We start from the raw sequence: 25,628 nt of genomic DNA on the forward strand, positions 1-25,628 counted from the left end.
CTAAGGAAAGATGATGGGTTTCTTTTCCTTGGACTGCTACAGTTATTTGTCGTACTGCTATTGCTTTTCAGTTAAATATGTGAGCCTGCATTGGAAGGCCACGTGACTGTGTAGCCTAACAAGAATGAAAAATACTATGGATAACAGTTCATGAATCTACAGGTCAGATTCAGAAGTGCTTGTATAATGGTTGAAATTATTTAACCACTTTCAAATTAGAGGAATGCAAATGTAGTTATTTCTGCCTGGTATTCAAACTCCTGTTGGTCAGTTTATTATATTGGTTTGAATATTTCCAGTACAAATGCTCCTCTCAGAGGTTTGTGTTGATGGGAATTGGAGTAGCACACCTTTCCGAGGGAAACACAGTTAGTCAGCTGAGACTTTGATTCAGCTGTGGAATTAATAAAAGAAAATATTCCCATGAGGGATGGCTAAAGAGAAGGCATGAATATTTTTATATTCATTGTTTTTCTTATGAAGTCCACTGCTTTTCTGGGTTGAAATGGGCAAACACGCAGATCAAATGTAAACATTCTCACAAAAAGAGGAAAACAAGAGTTCTCTGCCTGCCAGGTTTTAGAATAATCTTTACTTTTTTTCTTAAGAAAGAACCATGAGGATTTCCAAGTTAAGCAAGTTAGTATTTAATTCTTATGCCCAAAGTATGCAGTGGTCATCCAAGATGTTAGTAGTGATAAAACAAGCTGCAGATTCTTCCAGTTTGAGCAAACTAGTTTGTGCACTTTCCATTAAGGTAGTAAATGTATTTTCTGGCATGCCTTCTAGCTCCCTCAGAGTTGGATGGCCTCCTTTGCTCTGCTTTTTTCCTTTGGGTTGAGGCTTTGGGAAGCAGATTGAGACAGAGTCTAAGTGATGCTGCTTTCCCAAGAGTCAGATGCAAAATAAATATTAGAGAAGTCACTGAAATTTTTTTTGTTATCTCTTGCATTTCCCACCTGCTTTGATCTACAGTGAAATAGTTAACAAAGCCAACATTTGGAATTGTTACTTACTAGTTAGCATTAAGCTGTCAAGTTAGTGGCTCATTAAGATGAATAAGGGGCCTCTGAAATGTGGAGCTTCTCACTGTCTATGTATCCAAGCAGATGTGGTTATATCAGCTCATTCCCACATTTTGTAAGGCTTCTTTGAAACCACGAGAGCTTACTTTGCATGCTGGCATCCTAGGACGGGGGAGGACAGACTTAAATAATAGTAATAATAATAGTAGTAGTAACGACAATATTAATAACAACAATAATAATATTGATAATAAATAAATAAACCAACCATCCTAGCATGCAGAGCTGTTGGGATAACAGGAGATGTTTGTTCAAGATGTTGCAATCACCTCCACTAATTGCAACTGCAGCACCACCTCAGGTGAATAAGAGCATTCCCTGGGTCCTGTAAGGTGTGTGGTGTGCCAGATCAGCCAGATAAACTGAAAGAGGCAATCGTCAGCCATTACAGGGGATGGGATATCTGTTGAAGATGCCATCAGTGTTATCATTACATTCTGCCCTGTCCTAAACAGGGACAAGGTTTAAAATCGGCCCACTTAAAGCACAGTGTGATCTTCTGCTACTGTGGTGCCAAAACCCTGATTACACTCAGGAGGCCTGGGTTTGTGCAGAAAAAACAGCACTCTTCTCACCGGGTAGGGATGGGCAAAAGTGTTCTTGATAATTGCTGTTACCCTGGCATCCAGCCCTGGTTCCTTTTGAGGAATCATTTGTAGGTGATGGAGGGCTTTTTAGCAGTTCCTTGAGAGAGTGTATTTCATCACCTGGCTTCTGCTTGGAGACGCTGCTGCAAGAAGGAGGCAGTCAGCTAGGCTCCTCCTCTCCTCTTTCTTTAACCTCTTAGGGAGACAAGAATACCAGAGGCGAGGAGGTAGAATGTTTCTCCTGAAAGGAAATTCTGGCATACAGTGATTTTACTGAAAAATATTGCTCTCTCTTCCCTGTTTGCAGGGTGTTGTCATGTTAAGATGTGAGGAAAATGATCAAACCTTTCCCACGGCAAGCGGTAGCTGTTGTCTTCCCTTCTGCTGCCTCCTTCTGCCACCCAGGCAAATTTCAGAGGAAGCGAGGTGTGAGGAGGGAGGGGTGCAGCAGATTGGGACCCGTGTCTTGTATCCACCTAGAAACTGCCTGTTTACTGAACAGTACAAATTTCTCGCTTCCTTTTTCCTGCTCTCTTCATTTGGATGAAACGCATTTCTGGAATAGCAGTGCTTGTACAAATGAAGTCCATATTCCACTTCTGGGGAGACAAAAAGGAACGTCAGGAGGGTTCATTAAGGAGGAACGTTTACTTTAGTAAGGGTAAAAATGAGGCAAGACAAGGCTCCTTTGCTCTTGCCAGAGGGTGCCTTGTGTATTCCAGCATACGGTTTTGTAATTTTCTGGTAGGATGTAGGTGTCCTGAGGGGTTTTTTTTTCCATTCTGAAAACATATGCTACAGCTTTTTTGGAGTGCTAGCCACACAAGCGCAAACACATTCTAACAGGAGCAATGAATAAACTCTTCATGTTCCTCACTCGCAGGCATTTCTTCACATTATTTTTTTTTTTCTGTGCTTATGCGAAAACCTCTGGCACGGTTTGTGGGAAATGGAAAATAAATCTCTAAATCCAGTATGTGTCAATAACAGAAACGTGTTTAGTTGATCTCATATCTATAACTGTTATTTTGGGCAAACTGCAGATGGTAGGATAGTAAACATCCCCACTTCTAGCCCAGACAGGCTTTCTATGCCCTGCCTTCAGTGGGAACCTGCTGCTGTAAGGGCTGACTCCGAAGAGGGTCTTAGGGGACTGTGGTTGCGTATGGCTTAGCCCCAGTTCCATCCCATTTTTGAGGTGCTGCCTTCTTTTTCTGTTCCTTGGCCCTCCTTGCTTCCTTTACCCTGGGTCCTATCTCCTATGTACTCCCCCCCTGGCTGCCGGCTGTTTTTCCTGGCACGTGGAGCTGCGACGGGTCTGGGAGCGACAGCTCCTGGAGCTGATGTCAGTGCTGCTTCCTGAGCCGCCTGGCCCGGCTGGCTGCAGCCCAGGCACACCCTCTCCCCAGAGCATCACCTTCTCTGCCTGCCCGTCCTGCTGCTGCAGCAGCCCCTCGGGGAGGAGGCTTGTGCAAGTGATGGAAATGGAAGGTTAGCAAACCTTTCACGGCGGTTTTCTGTGAGTGGCCATCTCCTATGCCTGGAGCCTCAATGCCGCGTTTGTGGCATGGTTGGAGGTGATGCCTTGTTTCTGCTCTGAGCTGTACACACCTTGGAAGAGTGACAGGAAGCTTTGACACATGCAGACTTAGTGATTCGAGATGTCTCTGCTTTTGTGTCACTTTAGTATTATCCGTATGCTAAATCACTCCATGGTTTTCTGTGGAAATTACCAGGCGACTGAGAAAAGAGCAGAGCTGCATGTGTCCGTTCTTCCAAACAACAGCCCAGTACATGCCACTCGGTATTTATAGTGAGAGGGAAAAAGGGAAGAATTGCTTTAATTTGAGAAATGTCTCTCAGAAACAGCAGTAATTTATTCCTAGGCATTATTCTTCATTAAGAGCTACAGACAGCTGCAGCTTCCCTTTAAATAGAAATTGCTCTCTGCAGGCATGCTATACATAGGGCTTCAGGTTTCTGCCATTTCTCTGCCAAAAAATCAGAAGTATTTCTCACCAAATAAATGTTTATTCAGAAAGTCATATTTCCTGGCTTTTATTTCACGTCACAGGCTTCCGGCAGCCAGGCAAGAACAGCCCAAGGCTGTCGTTTGGGAGAGGAAGCTGAAACACTTTGAGTCTCTTGTGGGGCTTCAAAAAAAAGTCTCTGACCATAGTTCTGGGCCTTCAGTTTGGCAGTTTACTTTAGCTGTTGAGCATTGGATTAAAATGGATGTTGCAGGAATCCTGCAGGGCAAATGTGCCTGTGCAGATGCAAAGTGGGTGGTGGTGGGAGTTTCTGTGCATCAGGTCAGCTCATCCTCTCTTCCAGCCTTGAAGCCACAGCCATCTTCAGACTGTATGGGTGGCAAACTGGCTTTGGCAGCTGGCAGCAGCTGAGCTGTTTTGTTAGTGGGGGTTCCCCCGTATGATCAGTGTATGGACACCTAGGGACAGCAGGTGAGAGCTGGGCCGTGCCTGCTTGCACCTGCCAGCCAGCAGAGAGGTGGCCAGGGTGGCTTCAAGTCCTGCAGAAGAACATGCAGTGATGAAGCTGTAAGCCACCAGTGCTCCAGGGGACCAAATACATTTTTTATTCACACCTGTGCAGCTTCCTTGGATTTACTTTTGTCTTCTCCACATTCCTGCTGGCTGGCTCCTCAACTTATGATTTCCTAAGCCACCTTTTCCCCACTGTCTTTTCCAGCCTGAACTGCTGAGCTTCCTCTTTTGTCTCCAGGGCCTGTCTGCTGGACCCGTACTTTCCATTCAGTATGCCAGCCCCTACCGCTCGAGTAGATAACTTTGCTGTTGTAGCAGACCCAGCTGGTTGTCTTTTGTCATCTGTGGCTGTGGTGTTCCTCTCAATACATAATATTTTCCTTATCCACATCTCCTCCCAGTTCTCCCTGCACTCCTAAGTTTATGGCTTATAGTATGCAATTCATGTATTAAAATAATTTTTAGTTAGGTCATTCATTACTCTCTTGCTTTCTTCTTGTCCGGTATAGGTTCCAGAGAAGTGAGAAGCTGTAATTTTTCCAGGGCTAAAATCCAAGCCTTTGATAGGCAGGCATGACGCCTGAGGCCACTACATGTTGCTACCGGTTGTCAGCTTTGTAAAACTTACCCTGCAGAGCAAAGAAATCTGGGCACAAAGATTGTTCTCCTCTTTACTGTGGCAAGCTGTAGTTTCCCAGTCTGTTCTGCCTTCCCTTCATTGTCTTCCAAGCAAATGGCTGTAAGATTATGACTCCCATGTTTGGACTGAGAACAGCTTTTGCTTGAGCAAACAGATTTCTCTTTGGCAGTCACTTTAACTGCTGCCCCAGCTTTTTGCTGTCAGCTTTGTTTCATGATTTGGCATTAGAGAAGTCCAGGCAGTCCTAGTGCACAGTGCATTGGAGCGAGTAAATGCAGCAAGGCAGGCAGGTGAATAATGCCTTTGTTAATGATCACAATACCAGTGTGGTCCATGAGGCCACAAAAAGGATCTCCTGTAGTTCAGCACTGTCTTATGGTTCCTTATCTTTAACTTGGTGGTGCCAGCCAGAGAAATTTCGGATCCTTGCTGGCAACTCTGCATGGTCCAAGAGACTTCCAGTGAAACCAAGAAGAAGCATTGGGAACCAAGCCCAACCTTCACAGGTTTATAGCATGGTGTGAAAGCTGCCCTACTATTTGCAGACTGTGTCTGGGGTGAAGCTGGTCAAAACGCAGGTGTCTCACACCTGTGAGAATTTTTTTCTCTTTTCTTATGCTTCTTGTGTTTCACTGCACTTTCTTGTGCTGCTTGTGATAGTTAGCATCACTGGTCAGCTGGTTTGCTGCACCCATGATGGCCCTAACAATGTCTCATAACCTGCCAATGCTTCTCTCAAAGCTGATAATGTTTGTGGCAGCAGCAGCAAGAAGAGAATATAAATTAAGTTGTCCTAGAGAGATGTTTTTCCCCATTTTCTGTTTGGAGCGTGCATTCCAAAGGAAAGGCTGCTGATAGTGGTAGGTTAGTTAAGAGGAATCATGAGCCCTTTGTAGCAGAATATTATTCTGAACAACTTGTTAATTCATATTTATTTCAGGTTTGTTTGCAGCCTGCTAGGCATATTGACCCTGGATGCATATTTTGGGAAGGACTATCAGATACTTTTATTCAAACTGGCTGTATTGATGCTATCAGGTTTCTTTCTCAGTGAGTTTTATGTTTCTTCTTGTTAATCAGCTTCGCTGTTTCCAGCTACAGACGCTGATGAATGTTTCAGAGGCACCTGATGGCACAAAGGTCAAGACGAAGAAGATAAGCAAGTTGACAGCTTTGCCTTTAGCTTCTTTTCCTGTTGAGGTGTCAGAACTAGAGACAGACTAAGGAAACTGGAGATACTGTTTTTTATTTATTTCTAATGAGTTTTCCTGGCAGCTCTTTAAATAAAAGAAAACCCTTCCTACTGTGGCAAATAAAGTTCATTGCAGTAGTGCAACTTATTACCAAGTTATTGCACTAGTAATAGAAGAAATCTGTTTGGGGAGTGAGGAACATTATTTGTGGTTTTCTGTGCCAGGCAACCTTCAGTCAGAGTTGGGGTGGTGATTTATAAATTCCCTTTGTCTCACTTCCAATGTTTGGACTTCAGTGAATCCTGCTAAAACATTACAAAAGCTGTGTCAGTTGAAAGAAGCTGGGCAAAATGTGGGTCAGCTTCCTGGACAGGGGTACATTTGTAAACGGAGCTGTGGAGATTCCTTGCAACAGAAGTGTCCTTAATGGAGGCAGTCGCAAATTGTGCTTTAAGCTTTCAGCTCCAAGGAGTTTGTCTCTCTGGCAGATAAAACTTGTTTTCTTAGCGGCGTGATTTATCATTTCTGATGCAAATAGCTCACAAAAAGAAACTTCAGGTAACATGGACCTCTGGTGAAGTAAAAGGGAGTTTGACACTCATGGTGGAGCAATAGGAAGAGCATGGGAGGAGCTAACACTTTTAATATTCACAGTTAAAATGATTTGGGCCTATTTTACGTTGTTTGAAAGGGGTATTTTTTGGGTGTTTTTTTTTTTGTTTGTTTGTTTTTTGTTGTTGTTTTTTGGGGGTTTTTTGGGGTTTTTTTGGGTTTCGTTTTTTTTTTTTTGGTAAAGCTGCGCTCTACAAGCAACTCTGTTAAAGGATCAGCTTTTTACGGGGAAGAGAGACAAAATAATACCTCTTTGTCACACAGTCATGTACTGCCGCCTTTTGAAGTGGGAAGGTCCTCGTAACATATTTGTGAGTTAAGACATGTCCATTAATTCCACAGCGAAAATTACCAGGATCCTCTTTACTTTTACCAGAACCATTAAAACATTTGTATAACTATCTTCATTCAACCTGAGGGATAGCCTGCAGAGCTGTCAAGGAGATATAAGTACAAGCACTTCCTTCTTGTTATTGACCAGTCAGACCAGTTCAGCCGAAAGGATTTGGCTTAGTAAGCAGTCCTGCTGCTCCTGATGGCATCCGTAGAAAAGGGTGAGTGAGCTGTAGAGCTTTATATGTCTTCATTATAGGGTGAAGTCTCCTCTTAAATTAAATGAAACTGTCAGGCTTCATTAGCTCCGGGTTTTCTTGTTGTTATTACTCTAATGTAATTATCACTTTTCTTCAGTCAGCCTTCTGCTTGCCTACTTCCAAATAAACTCTTTCCATCTGGAGAGTATTTTGAGATGGGGAAGGTACAGTGAAGTAGTGAAATGATTCTCAGCATTGTGTTCTTCCTCTCCTTTTCAACTACCTAGAATGCTATACAAGGAAATAGAAATAAACAAATACACAGCAACCATAAGAGGATCCTCTTCCCTCAAAAAAGATCATGCAAAGGAAGACTGTTGAGTCTGTGTCTAAGCACATGCAGTGGGAGAAAGCATCATATGTTGATCGATATGATCCTTGCAGTTCTTTGCTTCAAAAAAGCAGCATTAAGAACCGAGGAAGCACCCCACTCTGCTCTCACATGACAAGACACGTTGCTTCAGCAGCAAGTAGTTCTTGGGCATAATGAAATACCTGCTGACTGCAGGGAGTAAGAAAGGCTCAATCACGATGGGTACATCTATTTGTGCATCCAAGCTCTGTGCAGAGATTCCCAAGCTGACAAGGTGCTTTGCTCAGGCTAATTAGCCCCGCTTCTCTCCTTACATCTTCCCTGCTTATGCTAATTAGACTGAGCAGGGTGCTGCCTGACACTGGTGAGAGTCAAACAAGTGTGTCTGTACAGCCTTGCCCTGCAGTGTACCTTCTGAATGCCTGAGCCTGCTCACAAAACCACGGGTCTGTGCCAGCAGCTGGGCAGCCAGCACAGGTATTGCCTGCAGTTTGACTGTACATGCTATCAAGCATCACTCAGCCTTGGGTGACTTGCTGGGACTGCGGTGGAGGTACTAAGTGGCGGGGAAGATTTTGGGCAGCTTGTAGCCTGTAGCCTTGTTGCCTTCAGAAAAGCACATCCTGCTGGATGTCTTTGGTCCTGTTCATTTTGTTGCATGTGAATGACTTTTCTGGTTCTGGAGGTGGTGCTCTGGAGCCCTGAGGGAGTTGGGGGCAATGTGTGAGGGGGCAGAAGTACCAAGGCAGACAACCAGAAATGGTGAAACTGAGGAGTAAAAGTGTGAGAAACTTAGACTTTCTGCTTTTCTTCCTGTTTATATGTGCAGGACTGACAGAAAAATAGGCTGGCATGAATGAAACTTTGCTAATTAGCTGTTCTTTTCCCACTCCACCTCTCCCTTCTTCCTTCCCAGGTGGAGTTCTTGCAGAATGAAATGAGTGCAGGGATAAGTGACTTTCATAATTTGGTATTTTAACATAAGGTCCAGCTAAGTTTCCTATCAAGTATTTTTTCAAAGATACTGAGTAAGCTTACAGAAGACAGATTTTAGAAGAAACAATCAAAAAATACCTTGACAATCCCAAAATGACAACAAATAAAACTGTTTTCCCTCATTATAGCAGAAGTGGCTTTTTACTCCCTGACTGTTCTTCCTCTGACTGGCACTTTCCTGGGAGGTGCGTAGAGAGCAAATGCGTATGTATACACACATACACGCATGCCTGTCTATATATACATTGATCTGAGCAAGCCTGGGAATGGAAAAGCAAGTGCAAAAACATATGCTGGGTTTGGCAAGTTGGTCCTTTTAGTTGCACAGTTTCCTGATTTTCTTCGTTTAAAAGGTGCGTTAATGTTCTGTGTATGATGTTCTGAAGTGTGATACTTGGATCTCGTCAAAAGATGGATGTTCATGTTTCATTCCATATTGTGAAATAGTAGTCCTCAAAATATCATGTCAAACCATGAATAAATAGCTGTGCTGTATTATTTTGGGGAGTTGCAGTTTCTAAGACAGTCAGTATGATCTCAACCATTAAGTGAGTAGAAAGTGTTTTGAAAAACTAGAAAGAGCTTTGTTGACTGAAATAGCTGGGTCAGAGCTGAAAAGGAAGAGTTTGCTGTTTTAAAACATAGCAGACATTTTAGACATTCTTATCAGGATGCTTCAGTAACGCAGTTGTGTGAAAGACTGATAAGGGAATGTGCAATAGCAGCCCTCATCATTTAAAATGCCCAAACTTGGCACATTCTGTGGCAATGTAAAATAGCAATAAATATAAATCTCGTGTTCTGGAATTTATGGGTCTCCTTATTAGCAGATCAGTGTGTAAACACTGGCTCAGTGTGTCCAGTACTAGAGGGATGTGTTTTGTTCCTACAAACAGATGTGTGCTGGCTCTCCACCCCCTGGCACATGTATAAGACAGAGTAGATTCAGAATGAGCTGTACTCTGCGTTTTCTAGAGGAAGTCTGTTTTGTATAAACCACACATGAAATCAATGTGTCCATAATTTTTCACTGCAATGCAGATATTTCACCAGTTTTGAATCATGACTTACTGGTTTCAGTCGAGCTGCCTAGTAATAACTTGCCAGGAGCATCATAACAAGACAAGTCAATCAGAATTCCAGATTTAATGCTGCTCCTTGGTCAGGTTGGGACTGGCAGTTTTCATTTTGCTCCCAGATCTGCACCAATTAAGTGCATGAAAATGGTTTCAAAGAGCAGGAGTAGCTTTGTTCACTGAAATGACTGCATTGAAATTAGAAGTGGGGAGCAGCAGGAGAAAGAGCACTGGACTGCTAGTGGCAGGGGACGAATTCCAGTGTTTGCACCCCATGGCCCCAGCTGTAGGCCTGAAGTAGCTGTTTTTTCTCTTACAAGCTTGAGCCCTGAGCCTGCTTGTTAACTTTTGCATGCTTTTCAGTCTGGCTGGCATGTCGGGCCTGGAGCCTTGAAGCAGTAGGGAATGTTGTTGATCCTTGGTCAAAGAGGGAAACCACCATGCCAACACAAACCCAGTTGTCTGATGAGAGCAGTGCTAAAGGTAACATGTAAAGCACTGGTGATTGCTTTTTTGGGAAAGCAATTGGAAGTAGGATAAGTGGTCCTTAACTGAATTATGATTGGCATTTTAAGGCTTATGACTTAAACTCAGTGAAGGTATTTCTATATACATGTTCCTTCAGGACTTCAAAATGTTGCAAAGAGCACAACAATCTTTGATTGTGGTTGCGCAAAGGTGGCGTTATCCGTGTAGCTGAAACTGAAATTGCATTCAGATGAGTTGGGTCTCAGTGCCTGTATTGTGTCGGAAAACCCAAGTGATTTGGTTTAGAAAAGATTTGTCAGATTAAAGTCTCTCTTCTTGGTTCTATGGGGGTTTTTTTGTACTTTCCATTTCTGTTTTGGCAAAGATGGTGTGGGGGATGAGGACTTGCAGATTGATGATTGTTTGTCTGTAAACCGTCTTACTGGAACAGAGACTGTAGGAGGCTTTCTCATGGCTCTTAGTCAGACCACTGCCTTATCCAAACAGTGTGTGACCCTCAAAATGCTACATGTGGCTCTAACCCAGCCTACCTGCCTGATCAGAGTGGATATGGACGTGTTTGTAGCAGAGTGAGAGGAGCAGTCATTTGGGGAGCTGTTCCCACGTGTTCTTAAGTCTTTCCTTTCTGACAGCATTCTTTGACTTGATTTATTTTAATCCAGTTCAGAGGTGGTCCAGGAAGTAGAATTTGATACCTCTATAGAGGAGGTCACAAAATGAGGGCAAGGCTGTGTCCTGACATCACAACATGGTACTTCTTCTGACATCGCATTAATATGCAATAACTTGTAGAGGTAGCAATGCAGCGACTCGAAACAAGCACTGCAAAAACTTTCATTTCAGACAGTGGTTGTCACTAGAAATGCAATTGCCTGTGAGAACCATCAGTCCTAAGACTAGTCATAGCAGCAGTGTGGGACAGTTTATGGAATACAGTTTGCGGCATTTCCAGCCCACATATGTCAGGCTCACCAGCAGGTAGGAGACTAATGGCAGAGATCAAGACTTGCTGGGCATAATTTGACTCCAGTTTTATGGTGGAATAGGGAAGAAATTGTATACTTGATATTTACCTGAAAGCAGAAAGACAGGAGGAGATAGAGAGAAGGATATGCAAATAGAGAAGTAAACCAACTATTCATGCTGCACTTTCTTATCACTTCTTACAGTAAAAAGTTAATTCAATAAGTCCCGTCTTCTTATTTTCTGACTGTTTTTAGATTAATCTTATAATGATAGGAACATTTTTTCCTTGGTAATAATGAATTCTGATATGAAGAATTTGAAACCTAAGGGGTAAAATAAGGGGCACTTTTTAAATAAATAAGGAATCATTTAAATTATTCTTGAGCAACTACCAATTACTTTATCCTTTTACATGCAAAGGGAACAAAGAAAAATGGTAGAAGCTCAGCTTCGGTAAAGTTTGGTTTAATAGTGCTATGCATGGCTGGAATTGAAGAGCAGAGGAAACATGGTGTTTTTAAGAGTGGGGCCCCCAGGAGTTTGGGAAGACACCTGATCAGAAAGCTGGAGCGTCAGATCCTATCTTCGGTCTTGTTCAGTTGTCTTTGGGATTCTGCTTTGGTTCTTAGTTTAAGCAATCACACTACCAGTTTTGTCTTATGTTACCTTTTTATTAAATGGATCTACAGTTCAAGTGCACTGAACCTGTTAGAGACCAGTCTTGCCTTTTGAACAGAGAATTGCATTTCATGGTTTTTATCATATCTGTATAATTTTTTCCTCTCTGTCATGTCTGCAAATGGAATAGCTGGTGTTTAGATACTAATATATTAACTCCTGCAGCCTTTTTCTCCTGTGCAGCCTGTGGTTTGAGAGGACTCCACTGGTAAGGTGCTGACTTGCAGTCCGGAGACACAGTGGCAGAACCAGAAGGAACAACAGTTATCTGATGGGTGACTTGAGGCACGTCATGACCAGTCAGTGCTGCAGCCATAAAATGCAGATAATACTACTGATATCACTCCTTGGTAAAGCATTGTGAAATGTTTTCATGAGTATTTCTGCTCTAGAGCCTGGGTGTTTTTAGTCTGGATTCCAAGGACATGAGGTGTGTGTGGTGGTGATGATGCCTGTCTGTTTGGATTGTCCGTCCCCATTTCCCCCCCACCTCCCCGTAACACTGTCTTGGCTAATTCCCAACAAATCCTGCAGTAAGCAAAAGTCTCAAAGATAATTAAATTCCTATGATTATTGTTGTTGTTGTTGTTAAATTCAACAGGCAGGGGAGGTGAGTGGATTGAGCTACTGCTGACATTGAGAGGAAAGAGACAGCCGAGCTCTGCCCTTGGTAGCTCTCCTTGACGGTGGCCGGCAGTGAGTCCCGTCCAGAGGACTGTGGCAACCCTTGCCCAGGTGCCAGGCCAGCATGGCAGGATGTGGAGCAAGGCTGGGCAGTTGAAGGACAGCAGAGTAAAGATGGTGCAGAGATGGATAAATGCAGAGGGATAGCAGAGCACAAATCCTGCTCTCTGTTCTTTGGGATGTATTGTTAGAAGGGCTCTGGCTGAATTTGTCATTTAAAATCGTAGAGGTGTTTTTGTTTCTGGCTGCTTGAAACAGGACTTTCTCATATTCCTGGGATGTTTTCACTCTTCTGTACAATGCTGGGTTCCTCTGCTATGGGGAGCTCTGAATCTTTCCTAGAACCTTTGGAAAGCTCTTGTGCTCTGTCACCTTCATGCTGCTCACATTAAGTTTCTGCACTGAATGCAAATTGAGAGCTGCCCTCTTTCCTTGTAACTGTGGGGCTTCTCACCATGGATATCAAGTGCAAAAGCCTTCCCGTCCTCATGAAAAAAATTCTCTCGGTGTCCTCAATATACACATTTAATGTCCAGCAGGCCCTGTTTTTAGTGACTGCTGAGTTTCTCCCTTGCACAGCTCTGTTTGTGCCTCTAGAGCACTGGACCTTTTCTGCACGAGCCCTCTCACTTACTTGGCACAGCACTCTGGTTTTGTATTGTTCTGTACATTGGAGGCAGCTGCATGGTAGTAGTAAATTTACAGGGATGCAAATTTATTATCTCTTGTTTAGTAACTCAGTGGGGCACATGTTTATCTTGTACGCCTGAGTGCTGTTTTTAAATAATACTGAACATACAACAGATAGATTTAAAGTTGACTAACCAAGAAAACATCCTCAAGGCTGAAAGAATAAGTGTGAAAGATATGCAAGAGTTGCAGGCTGGTTTTTAGCACTGCTTTGTGTCTGGCGGGCTGACGTACACGGCTGTAGCAGTTAGATGTCTCATTTACGCACCCAGATAAAGCCAGGGGAGTTTAAAGCAATCAGATCAATCTTGTGTTCTGGAAGAACAAGTTTATCCTTTGCAAGAGAGATTTCCAGATTGTTGGTGTTTTGGTGGGGTGGGGTTTTTTTGTTTGGTTTTTTTTTTTTTTTTTTTTTTTTTTTTTTTCTAAATGAGGAATGTTTGCAGAAGCATCCTTTCACTGGGAAGAAGGGACAGGTAAACAAGTAGCCAACTGACCACGGGCTCTATGGCTTCTGCAAAGGCAATTATAGGACAACCAAGACTCTTGAACTACCTTCATTGAGGTCAGTTGTTTTCAACAGTGTTAGTTTAGGTGGGTTAAGAGTTCAGTTGCTTTGAAATGGAGAAGCCGTGACCAGGAAGGAACATGACTGGAAAAGCATCAATCATGGAAAAATCCTGTAGCCTAAACTCAGCTTTCAAGTCTCCAAGTCTAGTTATTGACTTGATAGACTTAAGGTTAGGCTTTCAGTAAAGAAAGTCGAGATCAGACGTGTTTCTGAAATAATTTTCTGGGGTTATTTAAATGTAACACACTTCTTTGCCATTTTAATAAGAATCTCTTGTGTTGAACTTATTACTACTGCTGAGGCTTTAGATTTGTAGTTAAAGCCCATTTTGGCTGGGCATTTGAGTACATAAATGTAACAAAAGGACTCTCCAAGCCAAAGAAGTCATAATGTGCATGTGTATGTTTGTGTGGAGAATGGAGGTTTCAGACAATGTGTACCTTGGCTTCCAAATCCACCTATCTTTGCAGTCATTTTGGATGATAGGGAATAGTAGCCTGGGCTGTTGTACGTGAACAGACTAATTAGTCCAGGAAGGATACCTCTAACTTTTGGTTGAAAATCCCATCTTTGAATAAAAGGGAATTTACAGCCTGCAAATAGTGCCTGAATCCGTTTCAGATCTTTATCTGTTAGCTTGTCTGTTATTATTTTTTTATTTATTTTCATACACCTCCTGTTTGCCTTGAAGTAAGAGGTGCAGAAGAGCTTTCATGTGCTTTGTGCCATGTCTGTTTTTCTGACAGAATGGGACAGATCACTGCAATGTATGTTTAATGTGTTAGCCTTATTAAGTTCCCTATGTCCAGACCTCATGGCTTCCTCCACTTGCCTCCAAGGACTTGTTAATAAGTCTTATAACATTCAGCCTAATTTTCACTTTTTAAAAATTCCCTTAAGTTGCCTTATGTTGCCCAAGACACCATCTTACATAATTCTGTCTAACTCACTTGTGATGTTGGATATAACACTTGGGGTGGAATCAGCAGTAATTGGATACTGGTAATCGACTGTTCCCTTCAGTGCCTGCTTGGAGATTCTCCTGAGAAGCTGCCCACATGATACGTCAAACTCAAAAGCAGAGAAAATGTGCTCTGGACAGGCACTGAAACTCTGAGATGTTTGGGTTTATCTGAAGCAATGTGACTGAGCCTTTTTTGTATTGGCTGATTGAAGTGGTGTTGCTGCACTTCAGAATTTCTGAAGGACTCATTTCATCACTCTGCCTTTAATTTCCTTCTACTGCTCTCAGTTCTTTCTTATTTTACTGTCAGTCCTGTATGTTCTCGCAACACTAAGTTTTCATTTCTTCCTTTTTATTTCCACAGTAGATGGTGTAGTCACATCCCACATGGCTCTGCCATCTGGAACAGCTTCCCTGACTCGTATTCCTTTCAAGTTTCAACTTTATCCTTGGCCTCTATGTGATAATCTTCCATCTAATAAAACAATCACATCTTATGCCCAGAGGCTTTCAGTTCTCTTCTTCTGTTCAGTCTTCTTCCTCAAGACGTAGCTCTTGCCTACCCTTTGATACACAATGTATATTGTGATCTGTACTTATTAGACATGAAAGACCTGTTTTAGAGACACCTAATACATAGTTGTGTCTAATTCTTGTTCAGGACAACACTTCAGGGCACACTTACCTTTTTAACACCCTCTTGTCCTTTTGATTGCAGTCGGCTCGACTAATTGAAAGTCAGGTACACATCTAAGTACTGTGAATATGATAAAGCCTCAACTGTGAAACATGGGGGTTTTATTTAATTTTTTTAAAAACTCAACTAAAGCATATTGCATCGTCTGAAAATAATAAAAGATTCAACAGAGAAGATTTCAAATCTGATACTACATCTCCTTGTCTCATCTTGAAAACATCAAACATGCTGTAAAATCAAACAAAAATATACTTTTCAGACTGTTGACTCAAAACATTTTCTGCTGCACACCGAGATTTTCAGTAGTTGACATAGTATGCAGTTTTTCTAAATTAAGGAAGTCTCATACTTTGTGGGATTCTGTAGTATAACTGCTGAGCTGCAATACTTGCATAAAAATGGCTGTTGGTTTATTGAGTGGGTGGAGCACTTGCAGTGCTACTGCTTTTCACCTAGTGGCTCCCTTAAAGCTTTCATGAGATGAGGGGAAGATACAGCTAACAGCAGCTGTGCCCGGGCACCACACAGTCCTGCCTATGTCAGCAGTACATTCACCGACAGGAATTGCTCTAGGAGCAGTGCAAGGGCTCAGCTGTGTGTTTTGAGTGCTGGATGTGGTCTGTCACAGACTCATCATGAGTTCATGGAAGATCGGCTCAAACTTCTGTTTCAGAAGACTTGGGTGTGGGGTACTGCAGACAGATAACCACTCACTTCTGAAATAAATGAAAGCTCATTTGCAGGGTCCTACCCATTATCCACCATCCTTACCCCTTTCTCACTATTTCTTACTTCTTTCCAGGTAGAAGGTCTGTCCAGAGAGGACACGCAGGAACATGCACCCTTCATAATTCATAAAAAGTGAGGAACAGGGAACAATGCCTAGCCAAATAGTAGCTCTTTAAAGGAGGCTCATTTGGAGTCCAGGTGGCACTGAAATTGGCTGTCCTTAGGGAAAATGCCTCACCTTCAATGTGTCTCCCACCAAAACCAAGAAGGGGAAGTGCATTCCCGCTCACCCCTAGGAGTGAAGCTGCCCTGGAGTGTCTAAGTTGCACCTTAGGAAGTCACCAGGCAAAGTGGCTCTGGCTGCTCTTGCAGCCCACAAAAGCAAAGCCGCCGATTAATTTATTATGGAAACCTGCATAGTTGTCACCATGGCCTAAATTTGGGCAAATCACTACAAGGAAGAGAGTAGCAGCATAGCCTGCGGAGTGTTTTTGTAGGCTTCTTAAGGGTTTTTTGTTTGTTTTCATTTGGTTTAGGTTTCTTCACTTGATTTGCTGTCCCTACCTTAAGCATACAGTTCTAGTTCTTGCTGTTTCAACAATCCTCTCCTTGCTCTGGATCACTGGGAAGTTATGCAGTAACTTTTCATTTCCTTCTGGAGTGATGACACTGGCAGTGTTGTAACATGAGAATGTTTTTGAAGCCTGAGTGTGGGCATATGATTGTCAAAGTTGAGGGGTTTTAATATAGAATTTGAACCACACTGCTTCCTTTATGAGAGGGTTGCTTTGTCTTCCATAAAATGAGGAAAGTATCTGTAGACTGTGTGATGCTTAATTCCTTGTGAATCGTGGGGATTGCGCAGCCAAAAGTCCTTCTAAAATGCATTGGTTTTGTGCCTTTCACATAGTTCCCTGTCCAGACTTGCATGAATCTGTATTTTTTACCTCTCTTAAATGCTCAGTCTACGTGAAAAGCCTTCCTCTGTGTGACAGTGGAAATACCAGTGCAAGTAAAAAAGATTCATGTGTTCCTTTTCCCATTCATCACAGTTCTTGGAGATTTTTGTGGAAAATTCACCCCTGAGGACCAAACCAAACCTAGATTATGGGATTAAGCCAAATTGAAGCACTGTTTTGGGGAATTTCTGAAAAGTCCTCTGTTCCCAGTGAAACCTCTTTTTAACTCTGCTTCCCATTTTGCAGAAAGCATATTCCTCACACCAGCGTTGCCATGCTCGTCAGTTCAGCAAATGTTTCCTTGGCATTGCACTTGCTGTTTTTGAACCATGAAGTGCTTTTAGGTAAAGTTATCATAATATGAACTGAAAATTGACAGGCTGAATAGTTGTGGTTAGTATGTGCTATAGTAGTGATGACATGGGAAAATATGTTGTTTTTCTCCAGATGACTGTTTGAGGTTAGTTTTAGACCGTTTTGTTCATGATGTGCCAGCTAAAATTAAGAGAGCATGGCTTTGAAGTCAGGAGGTTAATTTGATTTTTTTTTAAACGTGATAAAGGCCGGTTGTCAAACAATAGACGTTGTTGTTATTTTGGGAATTAAAAAGAACAGAACCAGCCATTAAAAGGAGTAAAAGGCTAAAAGGACTAGATTCCCCCTTCCAAGAAGTTTGTCTAGCTGCATAGTCTAACCAAAGGTGTCTCACTCACAGTTCTGGCAGAGGCACAGCGTGGCCTGCAGGGCAAAAGTTGACAGAGTTCAGAAGCCTCTTCTTCAGCAGAAAGAGGCAGTGTGAAGGGGGGATGGGTAGCAGCAAGCAAAGCTGGTGCTTTCTGCCGGCAGCAGGAACAGCATTTCACAGATCTGTTCCTTATGTACCCCTCTGGTATTAACAACTAGAGTGGTGGAGCATCCTGCCAGTGTGGCAGCTCAGCAGAGCCATGGGTGGCACCTCACGCGCTTCATCAGTGTGGGACAATCTGCATGAACCACAGGATGTCACAGTGCTGAGTCAAGCAGGCAGGGCTCTAAAGGACCACAGAAATATGTGCCCTGTTCATAAAGATAGAAGCAAAAAAAGGAGCCTTTAGGCAGAAGGGGATGTTTGATGTCTTCATATCTAATGAGAAAAACAAAGGTGACTCAAATGTCACTTTCTTCCCAGACAGAAGTCTTTTTGGTGTGGGCTGCCAGTTTGTTTCAGGAGTGATATGCAAAATACACTGAATTTATGTGTGGCTAAATCCTAGATTCTTTTACTTTCATCCGCTGCCGTGTCATTTTGTGTTGCAAGGTTGCAGCTGCATGTAAAAGACTTGACACAGTTAATTGAACCCTGAAACAACTCCAATGAACTGCAGCAGAAAGAGAAGCAGAGGAAGGTAGAAGGTTAGCAGAAGAGTCATTAACCAAACTCACATTTTGAAATGAACTCCTGCAGTTCTGGAAAAGACCTAACTCTATCTGCTACACCAGTGTGTGAGTTTGGTTTAAATTTGTTCCAAGGTCTTTGTAGTGTTCGGGCACGGAGAGACAAGTTAGCTGTGGAGGAGCAGCAGCGTTAAAGGTGAGTGTGCTTGCTTTCACCCCAGCTGAAATGCAGGCCTAAAATAAGGCAGTCCACTCAAGTGAATATTTTTCTGATGTTTCTGTTTTTTCTTTGCTTTTATGGGCTAATCTCAGCTCTTTTTGGGGTGTGAGGAAGATGGGGGAGTTGAGCGTGTTTGCTGACATCTCCCCTGCCCCTGAGCTGAGGGGCCTCTGAGGCTTCTTCAAAGTTAGATCATGCTGAGCTGTGGTGTCCTTTAGCCCCAGGAAACACTAAGAGCATACAGTATGGATGGCGTGTTTCTAAAACACTGCCAAAGAGCCAGAGGAGGAGATGGTCTTCTAATGCCAACATTCTCCTAATTCTTAAAGTCTTCTAATGGCTCCTGAAGGCACCACTCCCTTTCTCAGCAATTCTTTTTTTACTCCTTTGTGTACTTAGTCCTGGCCAGTACTCTGAGCAGTTTGATTTTAAGGCCCAACTCAGAAAAGCTCCCATTTTCCCTCCTTCTGATGAAATATCGTAAAATACTGGAATATGTTTGAGTTCACATGATGATAGCATATTGATTAATATGATCGTATATATTCTGACCAGCAGAGTTGTTCAGTGAGGTTAAGCATGCTGAATTTAAAAAAAAAGGCCAGCTTACACACGGACAGTCAGTTGTCATGATTGTCCAAATGGTGACCTTTCAGGCTTGGCATTTGTACATCCACAACTGAAGGCAGGTGAAACAGCTAGCTGCTCCTCTCAGGCAGATATCCTTCAAAGGGTACTTCAAAGTTCACTGCAAGGGAAAATTGTGTTGCTGCTCATTGTCTATCTAAAATAAGAGGTGAGATTTTGGCAATTCCCTGGATCAGTTACTGACATGTATCTTTTTTCTTTTCTGGGGTCTTTTACCCCACATGGGATTTTTTTCATTCATTGGATGAGGGTTCTGTTTATAAGATAGAAGCAAGCAAACACAGCAGTAGATAAGAGGGCTTGCTTGTGTTGATGTGTTTAATAATAACAAACCGAAGTGACTCAACAGTTAGTTTCTTCAAAAATAGGAATGTTTTTGGAGACGGCTGCCAGTGCTTGATAGGATGTGATGGCTTAATGCACCTTGTGCACATCACTTGTGCCTTTTATTTCCATGGCGTTGCTCCCTATCTTCGGGGCAAACACTTGCATAACAGTTTGGTCAGGCCACTGCCCAGGGTTGGGGCCTTTTCCTCGAAATTACACTGGGAGGAGATTCACGCACACGCAGTGGGATGCCGAGCACAGTGGGATTCCAGTCCTGACTGGGGCCTCTGGGCACAATGCTGTCATAAATTTTAAGTAATAATAATACTGTAAAAAGTTAAATAAATGTGTCAAGTTAATTTTATTATCCCCTCCCCTCAGGCAAATTAGCATAAATTGAATTTTCTAATAATTAGTCCAAGGAGTTATCACCGAATAGATATACCTGCTTTCTGTGAGTTGTGCTAATACATGGATGACAGATTCTGCAAGGAGCAGAAAGGCTTCCAGACTGACCTGTCAGGATCAGCTCCAGTTGTACAGATATTATATGATTGCATTTGCCATTAATTGGGTTAGTTATAGGCTACATGTGTATTGCCATACCGTTCCGATTTTGGTCACTTACATTAACAGCCTTACGAAATAATACACTGAACTGTGTGCACTGGGCTTGTTAAACTGTTGTAATAAAGCATTTTACAATTCCAAGCAGCCCTTCCCAAACGTATTATAGAGCCTATTAACAAACACCTGTCAAGTTCAATTGAAATGTCTGAGTGGTCTGATCTACAGCGTCTGCTGCTGTGCCAGAGAAAGCAGGGCTTGCACAGCACCAACCATGCCAAGCAGAGGGCCCAGAGATGGGGTATTTGGGAGCTCCAAAGGGGGCTTCAAGGAGCTCTTGGCTTGCCTTTCAACCTTTTGGTGGATTTTGGTAGTAAGTAGTGAGGAAAGAAGAAGGAAAAAATAGGTGTGTGTAAGGCAAAGAACCTCTCGGTTCCCTGTCACTCTACTGTGACATCAGCCTCAGAGCATTTCAAGCTTTGCATTCTCTTGCTTTTTTCTACATTTTTTCAAGTGAGGATACAGAAGTGTAAACAGATCTGTTTCTCTGCTGCTGACTTTAATGAGGGCTGGCCCCTGCTACACGTGTGAAAATTTCTTGGCTAGGAAGGATCTAATGTTCGTTCTACTGTAGCTTTGGAGATAAAGTCCAAACTCCCTGTTTGCTTCTCTTGACAGAGTGTGCTACTTAGCTACTTACACGTGTTTGCTTCCAGAGACTGAGCTTACAAAAGAGGAGAGAAGGAAAATTAGCCCATAGCATCTCAGAAATGTTTGTGGAGGGTTATTTGTTTTGTGTTTGGGGATTTTTTTTCCTTCTCTCTTTTTTTTTTTTTTTTTTTTTTTAAATCGTGAACGTGGAATCCAAGGAGGCTCAGCAATCAGCGTGTTTGAATGCCAGCCAAGGCACTAAACTGGCAGCCATCCATTCTGATATCAGTGTGAGTGAAATGTGTACTCAGTAACTGGATTCAGGCCCTTCATAGTTTGCAAGCAAATAGTTCTGCTTTTGCAGATCAGATAAAAAGCAGAAAAAGCTGTGCAACTCTCGCGTGTAAGAGAGGAGGGGAGTCTGCACCTCTGAAAAGGGGCGTTAACATTTGTGTCCCAGTCAAAGTTCTGTGCCTTCTGTCATGAAGTTGAAGGCTGTGTTCTGTTTCCAAAAGGCATTTAATTATCTCTTTTAATGTTTTAACCACTAAGTCTGCCTTGCATAAAAGCTGTGAGTACCTCACACTGGTAATAAGCTGTAGGAAAGTGAAGTAAATTGGCATTTTGCAAAAAAGGTTGTACAAACCCGATGGAAAGCTATGCAAATCAAGCTATGATACAGCCAAATTTGCATTTTGTCTGGGATTTAGTGATGATATGCACAGCATGACTTTGGCAGGCTTGCCTCTTGGGATGATGCATGCACTGGTGGTGTGACCCTGTAGGGTCAATTTAACAAGCGTAACGTTGTGATTTTCCATGCAGTTTCTTCGAACCACTGAGTAATGTGCAGCAATAAATAATGTCAGAGGAAATCGATTTTTAAGAATAAATGCATTCAGTAGGAGGAAAAAGTGTTATACAAATCTTTTGCTTTGCCAAAAGAACATTAGCAGTTTTGTTTGGTGCTGCTCAGCTTTCCAGAGTAACTCCCTTCTGCTGTCTTACTTCATTCTTTGTTACTCTTTGCTTGAGGAAATGTCAGGGCTTGAGGTGACACGGAGTTCTTGTGCTCAGATCATTAGAGCAATGCATGGGAGAGGGCAACGTGCTACAGGCAGCTGATGGTGCAGCTTCACAGCCTTTGAGTTCACTGAACCAATAGTAGTTCCTAAGACCTGTTGTTCTGCCCAGCTGAGAAGGAGGGTGGGAACACACTTGAAGTTTCTGGTGATATTAAAGCTATTCTAAGGAGGACAATGTGCAAACGGACTCTTGGTGCCCTTTGCAGTCTGTTTTATGTTGAGAGAGACATGCATGCTTTTTAGGTGTTGCTACAAGGCACCTCTGAAATTACCTTACCTGCATTTTTCCTCATGTAAGTTTTGGTTCACTTCAGGAGTTCCTTTCATGTGTCAAACTGAAAAAAGAACCAACTAAAACCCTAAATGAAATTAATTGGAATTTTTGGCACTGGCATTCACATGCTGCATGTTCTCTCCAGCCAGCCATTTGAACACAAACTTTTTACCTTTTCTGCTGTGAAAATGGACCAAATAAAAAATTCTATACAGGCTTTACTTGTCACTAGAGTGATTTTGCTGCAGCATCTCTTCCCAGTTCTTTGGAGCTGTGTAACCGCTCCATCCTTAGGGATGCTGGGCACCCAAAAGAAGTGGAGGGTGTTTTAATTTCCTGTGCCATGATCCTGCATCCTTTGAAGTGAATGAGATGTCAGCCTTTAACCTGCAGTAGGGTTTGGGCTGGAGTCCTACCAGGGCTACTCAGGAGCAGCCTAATAGCAATATCTCTTTCAGGCAGTATTTAAGCAGCATTTCTTCTTAGGGCAGGGCTTGAGCTGCAGTTCAGTACCTTTTGGTCAAAGCACCTGGTAAAAGGCTGTCCCTAGTTAAAGCACAATCTTAAATACTCTCTTCTTGTGACCTCAGTGCTCTGTTAGTTTGCGTTTCAGAAGCAGAAGGGTGTTTGGCTGCTTTCAAATAAAGTCTGCCAAAAAAAAGCACCCCCCAAAAAAACAACAACCAAAAAACCCAACAGCCCAGCAAGCAGCTTCTTTTTCTCATTTTTTTCCTTGGCTTTTCTATAAATAGTCAAAACATTTTTCAGAGCAAGTTTAGTTAATGTTTTGCAATGGTGAGTGAACACTGTGATGCTTCAATATGTTTCATGCTCCTGAATCTCCCAAGATTCTTGAGTGTAATTTAATTTATATTTTTAAATGAGAGGAAGAAAGGATGCTGTGAAATCCTGTCTGAATTTTGTCATTGACTTCATGAGGAGTTCTTTGAGTGCATTTGGGAACAGTTTGGCCACATTGGATACACATCGAAAGTTTTCTTTTCTTGTCCTTACCACACAGACAATCACGTCGTTCTTGAAACTGCTGCTTTTCTTGAAAGTGCTGCTTTTGCTGTCCATGTGCAAGAAATTATGTAAATATCTGTGTAAGTTGCAACACAGAAGAAGGTGAATTCTTGGTAGCAGAGCCCTTTCATACTCCTGTCTGCAGAGGGTCTACGTGCAGCCATCACCCTTGTTCTCACACCACACACTGTCAGTTTCATGTTCCACCACTTCACTACTAATAATAACTAGTAGAGGTTTATCTTGTTGGTTTTATGGTTTTTTTCCTCTCTCCCTTTTTTTCCAGCACCAAATGTATAGGTTCATTTTGGCAGCTGGTTTTATCAAGCAAATGGTATCGGACTTGTGTGGGATTTTTGTGAGTCATTAGCAGAAACACTGGAGTGGGTGGACTAACCCCTTCAAAGAGTGTTTCCGGGGTGCTAAGGTGCAGGGAAAATAGGGTCATGCCTGTGATTTTTTTTTTGCATGCGCCTTTGGGATTACCCTCTGCAAGGAAGATACTCTTGTTCCATTGGCAGCTCTCTGCTGTTTCCTGCTGATACTGGAAGGAAGAAAGGTGATGCTGCTCAGTCTCCCTGCAAACGGAGCATTTCTCACGGCTGTCCCTGTGTGACAGGATACTGCAGCACAAAACCCTGTTTTGGTTGCAGGGCTGTGTGGCACAAGCCTGTGGTGTGAGAAGCCGGGGCAGCAACACTTGCAGAAGCGCCCAGAAGAGCACGCTTAGGTGTCTGTGCTTTAGGTGTCAAGGCTTTCAAATCAGCTTCACTGGCTGGGTTTGTTTCAGTTGCAGATATCAATGCTTCTTCCAGTTGTGTTACTGCCTCTCCACCTACAGAATGCAGCTCTCTTCCCATCCCAAACCTTGTTGGAGAATGCTTTCTTTAAAGTAAGTGCTGTCCCCTCACTTTGAATGGCACAGCCCAGCCCTGTGTGTCTAGGCTGTTGCCATCAGCCTGGTCTCACAGGAGCAACACATCTTCCCAGGAGCAGCCCGTTAGTGGGACACTTTTAGAAACATTTGTTAGTCTTGTTATGTGTGCAGATTTCTCTTCAAGGAAACCATTCAGGAATAATGTGCTAGACTTTTTTGGAGTCCTGCTACCTTCCTAACAGAATTACAGGTCTTCAGAGGCCAGCACCAGGAGCTGCAGCTCTGAACCTGTACTGCCAGGACCCAGAGCACATGGGTTTGCATTAGCACATCCCACTGCCAATGTGTTTTCTCTCTGGTGAGGTACTGAGGAGATGTGCACGTTTGATTTTGTGTCCTTCATCCAAAGTACAGCAGAGACATTTCTTACTAGAAGCACATTTGTGTTGGGTAGGGGTTTTCTTGTTAAGTCCTAAAGTATCATCCCATCCTGTGCACTAAAAAAAATACTTCCTTTTCCAAAAGACAACCTAAGAGACAATGTGAGAAGGATGATGAAACTGGAGAGGGATTGAAGGGGAGGAGCAGCAGAGACCCCTCTCCTTCCAGTATCTAGTTAATGCTTCTGTTGAAGTGTAGTGCAGTGCTCTGACATGCAGCAAAAACCTGCTTTGATGAGTGATAGCTTCTTGGGCCTGTTGCTCTCCTAAGCATAATGTATGACAAATAAATATACGATGGCCTTCTCCGGTTCTTCCTATTGCTTGGCTGCTCTTTCTGTTTCCTCAGTTTAGGAATGTCAAAGAAAAATGAGTAGTGTTGTTATTTCAGGCCAGCTCCAGGAGCCTGGGGGAGCCATGGGAGGAGCAAGGTGTGTGTAAGTGGCTGCTCTCCTGCCTTCCTACATGAATCCAAAGTGCAGCTTTCTCCTTGAAATTTCCCTCAGTGGCCACTGCTGGCCCCTCAGCTGGTCTCTCTGGACAGAGCTGCACTGAAGGCTGCGGAGCTGTAAGGAATAGTGAGCTGGCCCTCGGTGGTGGAGATGAGCCAGGGCAGAGCAGCTGGCCAGCATCTCAGCTGCCTCCTCCTGAGCAAGGTGGGCCAGCTACAGCCCTTTGTCCAACATGTGTGCATACCCATGAAGTGCTCATTTGATAAGGTTGCAGAGTATCTAATAGTGCTGTACTGCTGTCCCCACAAAGCGTAACTGCTGTAGCTGTAGGTCCAGAGTGAAGTGAGGGAAGGAGGCGTCCCTGGTGGTGAGGTGGATTCTCCCCTCCACACTTGGGCAGACATCATCCCATGCACAAATCTCCCACATGCAAGATGTTAAGCAGCTGCTTGGTGTATCAGAGAAAGACCAGACTCTCTTACTCCTACCACCACCCTTGCAGCCTCTTTATGCTTCTGGCTGGTCATTCGTGTTGTGGGAAGGGCAGGGTGGGAGTGCAGGGCAGATCCTGTTGCAGTGTGCAGAGGGAATGTGGTAGATACACTTTGTACCCAGCCCCCACTCCTGCATGCACAATGAGAGGAACCAAGGCACAGCACGA

General features: G+C 43.1%; 1 protein-coding gene across 27 annotated transcripts in view; it reads left to right on the forward strand.

Annotated features, from left to right (window-relative positions):
- The window catches only part of ATXN1 (ataxin 1), a 339,029-nt gene that overhangs the window by 248,289 nt on the left and 65,112 nt on the right, over nt 1-25,628 (forward strand). The window lies entirely within an intron of this gene.

Source organism: Chamaea fasciata, unplaced genomic scaffold, assembly GCF_029207755.1.
Source record: "Chamaea fasciata isolate MVZ Bird 193981 ecotype frontalis unplaced genomic scaffold, bChaFas1.0.hap1 SCAF_1, whole genome shotgun sequence".
In the NCBI taxonomy this organism is placed as follows: Eukaryota; Metazoa; Chordata; class Aves; order Passeriformes; family Sylviidae; genus Chamaea; species Chamaea fasciata.